This window comes from Echinops telfairi, unplaced genomic scaffold, assembly GCF_000313985.2.
Source record: "Echinops telfairi isolate 266 unplaced genomic scaffold, ASM31398v2 ScPeMD7_7469;HRSCAF=8507_0, whole genome shotgun sequence".
NCBI classification, from domain to species: Eukaryota; Metazoa; Chordata; class Mammalia; order Afrosoricida; family Tenrecidae; genus Echinops; species Echinops telfairi.
In genome coordinates, this window is record NW_022111372.1 from 45,897,468 (window position 1) to 45,904,247 (window position 6,780).

Genomic DNA, 6,780 nt, shown 5'->3' on the forward strand with positions numbered 1-6,780 from the left:
GACCACCAGATGGCGCTGCCACTGCAGGGACCAGTTTAGCCAAGAGTGGAGCTGAAAGCTTCCAGGATGAGAACTCTTGGTACCTGGACGGAAAGACGCTGCCAGTTCCCACCCTCACCTGCTCAGAGCTATATCTGGAATCATGGGCCTCTCCAGTGGGTCTTCAGGTGTGGTAAGACTCCAAATCCCAGGCCATGCACTGATCACACGAACCACCTGTGCTTGTACTCAATGATTTAACGCAGAGAAAGTGCTGAAGAATGAGTAGTATGAAATGCTCCCTGTCCCCCACACTGACTGGACCTAGGCATTCCAGGATAAAGGACATTCAATATAGCTAGAATAGGGTTGATGCTAAGCACAGAATCTTGGCAAGGGAGCCGGGTTTAAATACTGGCCCTGTCACTTTTCCAAGTGAGAAAGCCACTTGAAAAAGCCATTGCGCCTTTACCTTGCCTCACTGTTTATATCTTTACAGTGGGAAGCTTAGCAAAGCAAATCACATATTTAAAATTTTTTTCCAGTGAATGTTTCTAGCCCTGGTGTCTGGAGCCCTGGTGATCTATGATTATGCTTTGGGCTGCAAACTACAAGGTCAGCAGTTCGAAATCACCAGACTTTCTATTCCCTGGAAGAGTTACAGCCTCAGAGCCCACATGGGGCAGTTCTACTTTGTCCTATAGGGTCGCTATGAGTATAAATGAAATCGATGGCCATGAGTTTGTTTTTCTTTGTTTTGTAACCCCAGTGTCTAGACTCCTGTATTTATATTTCTCTCCTAAGTCTTGTCTGGCCTGTGGTAGTTACATAAGCTGTTGTCAATTTGAGACTTACAAGTGAAGGGCTGTGAAGTCACAACTTGACCTCATTTGGAAGCACTAAGAAGATAAATAGCTTGTTGGAAGCGGGACACATGCTTACTCTCCCTGAGAGACTCTACTGACAAGACACGTGGAACATTGCTAGTGTCCTGAGCTGGAGAAGCCATGTGGAGACCCCTGCCAACACTGAGATGCTTATAATGCCACTGGATCCACAAGATTTCCCACCCACTGGCCTGAGATCTTCCTGCATTTAGCGTCATTGCATGTGTTTCGTGAGACTGAGGAGGACTTTCTAGATTGGTGTTGGACATATGGGCTAATATTGGACTTATGGACTTGATGTGGACTGGGCTGGGCTGTTTTCTAAATATTCAATTGCTCTTGTATATAAAGCTCTTTCTTATACACATATGAGTGTCCATGAATTTGTTTCTCTAGTCTACCTGGACTAACACACAGCCCCTCCACCCCAAGTAATAATAAAATAATGGCAAATGATGAGAGTTCACACTTGTGACAGATATAAAGAATATACGTGTATATGTATATATATGTATGTGTGTATGTAAGTGTATGTGTGTGTGTGTGTGTATCCTGGTTGTACAGCAGTTAAAGTTGTCAGCTGTGAACCAAAAGGTTAGTGGTTCAAAACCAGTGGCTCCACAGGAGCAAGATCTACTAGTCTGCTTCTATAGAGAATGCAGCTAAGACAAACCTAGGAGGCGGTTCTACTTTGTCCGTGGATTGCTCTGGGTCAGAATCAACTGGCTAGCACTCAACAAGAGCACACACACACAAGGGAAAGCAGTGGTTCAGCTGAAGTTCCTGGGTGACTGTCAGTCTTGTGAACTGTGTACCTTCTGCTCAGCAGTTTGCATTCACCCCACAGCTCCGACAAAACCCGCTACTGAAAACCCTATGGAGCAGAGTTCTACTCTGATGCTTGTCGGGGGCCACAAGTCCATTCTAACTCAGTAGCAGCTAGTTGGGTAATGATTTTAGTGATTCTGTAGTAGAATCATTGCCTCCCCTAATGGAGCCCCAAGTTCAATTCCTGGCTAGTAGCCTTCATTAGCAGCCACCCTGTCTTTCAGGGGTGGTTTGAATGAAGCTGTGACACTGAGCAGATTTCAATCGAGCTTTTAGACAAAGACAGAGTAGGAAGAAAGGGCTAATAATCTACTACATTAGTCAAAATGAGTCAACAGAAACCCTATGGGCCACAAGGGTTCATCTACAACTACACTCTGCAGGATTGGATAGTGTGTTGTTCCTTTATGCTTAGGGTTGGCATGATTCCAGACCCAGCCCATAGCAATTAACAACAATACACATATTGCTGAAGGAAGTGTGTTCCGTGGTTAAAGGCTTTGATCATTTGTTTCCTTGAAGCATGTATGTATCCACTAAGAATATTGAAATTTTTTTTTAACATTTTATTAGGGGTTCATACAACTGTTATCCCAATCCATACACACATCAATTGTGTAAAGCGCATTTGTACATCGTTTCTCAAAACTTTTTCTCTCCATTGAAACCCCCGACATTAGGTCCTCATTTTTCCCCTCCCTCCCCGAAGAATATTGAAATTTAGTAAAGGGTTCCTTAAAAATTCACAGTTTGTCAAATATATTTTACATTTGAAATTCCTCACTGCCCTGTGGAAAGGCTGGTTACAGCACAGTCTTTACAAAGGAATACCATGGTGCATTTAAACATGTTTTTGAAAACAGAGACAATTCCTCCTTTTCCTGTGAGATGAGTCAAGTGTTTGTTTCCTAATGATCTTTAACACCAGTTTCTCTGATCTCTAGTATCACCCCCATATTCCAGCTGAAGAAACAGACTCAGAATGAGTGCAGAAAGGTAAGGAACTTTTTCAAGGTTACACAAACCTTCAGTAACAGAGTTAGGATAGTGGTGCCAAACAAGGCAATTAATTATCCAACAGGTTAGGTTATATTAGTGGTTACAGATTTTTCTATCTTTAGGTGTTCTCTACTTACTGTAGTGGGAATCTCCATGGAAAAGAAAGGATTATAAAAATAAAAGTTTCAAAATTGGGGGCATGGTTTTAATTTTTGGTCCTCAAGAATTTCAACTCTGGGATACTTTTGGAAGCAGGTTATCTTTCACCAGGTAAAGACTTTTCAGTAAACGCTTTCCCAAGACTCCTGAGCCTTTGCTTTAAGACACTAATAACTGATACTGTGAGTTATGAGACAGGGAGAGTCATAGCAGGCATTGAGAGCACACTAAATCTGTTTTAATCCACTTTCAACATAGTTTGAAACTTCTCTCGCTACTCAACACAATCCAATCATACAGGGCCTCACTGCAGTTATGGAATAGGGTTGTTGTTGGGTTTTTTTTTTTGGGGGGGGCGGGTTAATTGATCCTCCTGAGGAACTCTTCCCTTGAAAAGTTCACTTATAAATAAACGACTAATGCAAATTCTTGATGGTTCACACAGGACCAAGTAAGCTTATGTGCGAACGGTTGTCATTGAGACCCCAGGAGCAATGGGATCAGACTGGTGAGATCCACAGGGTTTTCAATGGCTGACGTTTTGTTTTGTTTTTTAATATACCACCAGGCCTTTCGTCTGAATCCATCTTGGTCTAGAAGTTCTGCTGAAATCTGTTGAACATCATAGCAATACCCACCCCAAACTTCCAAATGCAGATAGGTGGTAACTGAATGTTAGACATATTGACTGGAAATCAAACCAAGGTCTCCTGCATGGAAGGTAAGAATTCTACCATTGAACCCAACTGCTCCCTAGGGCAGTATAACACACAAAAATTTATTGGTTGTTAACTTAATTTGGAACTTGTATTAAAATGCGTCTCTATTTAGTCCCAAGATTTATTATTTTGTTGTTACTGAGAACATGCATCGCAAAACATGCCCCAATTAGACTGCTTCTACATACCATTCAGTGCCACGGTCACATTCTTCTAGTCGTGCACCCATTCTCATCCTCTTTCTGAGTGGGTTTCCCCTAATAAACATAAGCTCACTGCCCCCTAAGGCCCCTAAACCTTCAAGTTGATATTGTCAGTTTGATCTCACAGTTAGTTCTTAAATGAAGATATTGCTCCAAACAGACCCTTTTTTACTAGTTAAGCTAAAGTGTTGTTCAGTTTTGCAATGACTTCAGGGACATATGTGATTTGAGGTGTGAAGATTATCTCTGGCAATAGTTTCAGGGGTTGTTCACCCTCCATGGATACAGAAAATCGAGAATCTACGTGAATTAGAAGCTATTCTGCATTTCCCCCTTTTGATCCAGATTCTTCTAGGAAATCTTTGATCAAAATGTCCAGTAATGATCTTATTCTCCCAGTCATGACAAAGGAGCCAGGTGTTCACGGAGGCCCCGAGCCACACAGGTCAATTGTTATTGTTTTTAGGTGCCCCTGCGTCAGTTCCCACTCAGAGCAACCGTGTGGGAAACGAAAGAAACACAGCGGGCCCTTGCCATCCTCGTGATTCTTCTCACACTTGAGCACAATTGCCATTCTTGGTGTTATTAGGGGCCAGGGAGCAGTTCCAACCCATAGTGACCCCATGCACAATAGAACTCAGCACTGCCAAGTCTTGCACCAACTTCACAATTGCTCCTATGCTTGAGCCCATTGTTGCAGGCACTGTGCAAAGCTATCTCTTCAAGACGATACTCTTTTTCTAAAAATTTTGGATGAAGTCTTTATTAATGTTCACTTAATAAAGGCAGTCTTTATTAATGTTCTTTTTTTGCTTGTAATGACTTTCATTTATTACACTGTATCTTCTTTTAATCATTTTTAAAAATTATTTTATTGAGGGCTCGTACAATTCTTATCACAGTCCATATATACATCCATTGAGTCAAGCACATGTCTTTTGTTCTGCCTCTCTACTTTACCATAAATGATGTCCTTCTCCAGGGATCGGTCTGTCCTGATCACATGTCCAAGTATGTAAGGCAAAGCATTGCTATCTTGCTCCTAAGGAGCACTCTGGCCGTAGTTCTAACGAGACACAGTTTGTCCTTTCGGCAATTCATAGTACTTTCAATATTCTTCACCAGCACCATGATTCAAACGCACTGATTCTTCTACAGTCTTCCTTATTCAATGTCCAATCTTCACATCGATAGGAGGCATCTGGAATGCCATGGCTTGGGTCAGGTGCACCTTAGTCCTTAAAGTGCCATCCTTCCTTCTCAACACTTTAAAGAGATTTTGTGCAGCAGATTTACCCAGTGCAATGTGTGTTTTTTTAACCTCTTGACTGCTGCTTGCATGAGCATTGACTGTGAACCCACCCAAGCATAATGAAATCCTTGATAATTTATATCTTTTCTCCATCTATTATGGTGTTGCTTATTGATCTTGTCATGCAAAATTTTGTTTTCTTTACATTGAATTAGAATCCATGCTGAAAGCAGCAATCCTTGCTCTCATCAGCAAGTGCTTCAAATCCTCCTCACCTTCAGCAAGCAAGGTGGTTTCTTCTGCATAGTGCAAGTTGTTAACAAGCCTTCTTCCAATCCTGATGCCACACTCTTCCTCATATAAGCCAGCTTCTCTGATTATGTGATCAGCATACATATTGAATAAGTATAGTACAACCCTGATGCACACCTTACCTGATTTTAAACCATGCAATATTCCCTTGTTCTGCTAGCACGACTGCCTCTTGATCCATGTACAGGATCCACATGAGCACAATGAAGTGTTCTGGAATTCCCATTCTTTGCAAGGCTATCCCTAGTTTGTTATGACCCACAGAGTCAAATGCCTTTGCATAGTCACAGAGACACAAGTAAATATCTTTTTGTGTTCTCTGCTTTGAGCCAAGATCCATCTGACATCAGCAATGATGTCCCTTGATCTCTTCCGAATCCACCAGAGCCTCTGGCCGCTCCTTGTCAATGTCCCACTGCAACTATTGTGATGAAGTTGAGTCCTCCTTCCTTGTCTGTGCGTATGCTGGAAGCTCCGTGGCAACCTGTTCAATTTGGGTGACTTGCTGGCATTTGAAATACCAGTGACATCGCTTCCAGCATCACAGAAATAGACAAGCCACCACAGTATGACAAAGTGATAGACAAGTGATGGAATGAAAATGTTGGAAATAATGAGGAAAGAACAGTCGTTGGAAAATAGGGACTTCGTGATAGAAATAAAGTTATATAGTTTACATGATAGAAGTTTGCAAAACCAACAACATGCTCAAAGCAAATACCTTTTTTCAACAATACACAAAGTGACTATGCACATGGACTTCTCCAGGTGGAATACACAGAAACCAAATTGACTACATGTGTGAGAAGAGACAAGGAAGAAGCTCAATATCTTAGCTAAACTCGGGCGAGGAGCTGACTATAGAAAAGACCATCAATTAGTGCTCATACCAAAATTAAGCTTAAGAAAATTAAAACAAATCCATGAAAGCCAAAATATGATCTTGAGTTTTTTCACTTGAATTGCAAGAACATCCAAAGAACAGATTCGATGCATTAAATACGAATAACAGGAGCCCTCGTGAGTTGTGAGGGTACATCAGGGCCATTCGTTTGGAAAGCCAAAGGTCATTAAGGAAATAAAATGAATGTCAGAAGAAATGCTGGAACTTGCTCTTAATTGTAGAGTCGCTAAATCAAATGAAAGAAATTGTAAAGCCAAAGAGCTGAATAGAAATTTTCAAAGGGCAACTCCAGAAGGCAAAACTCAATATTACAATGAAATATGCAAAGACTTAGAGGTAGAAAATCAAAAGGGGACACATGCTCAGCACATCTTAAAATGAAAGAACTCAAGTTGCAATATTGAAAGATTCTATGGGGAAAAGATTGAGTGATGCTGGACACATCCAAAGAAGATAGAAAAAAATACACAGAGTCACTGTACCAAAAAGAATCAGTGGACATTCCAACATTTCAGGAGATAACATATGAGCAAGAACC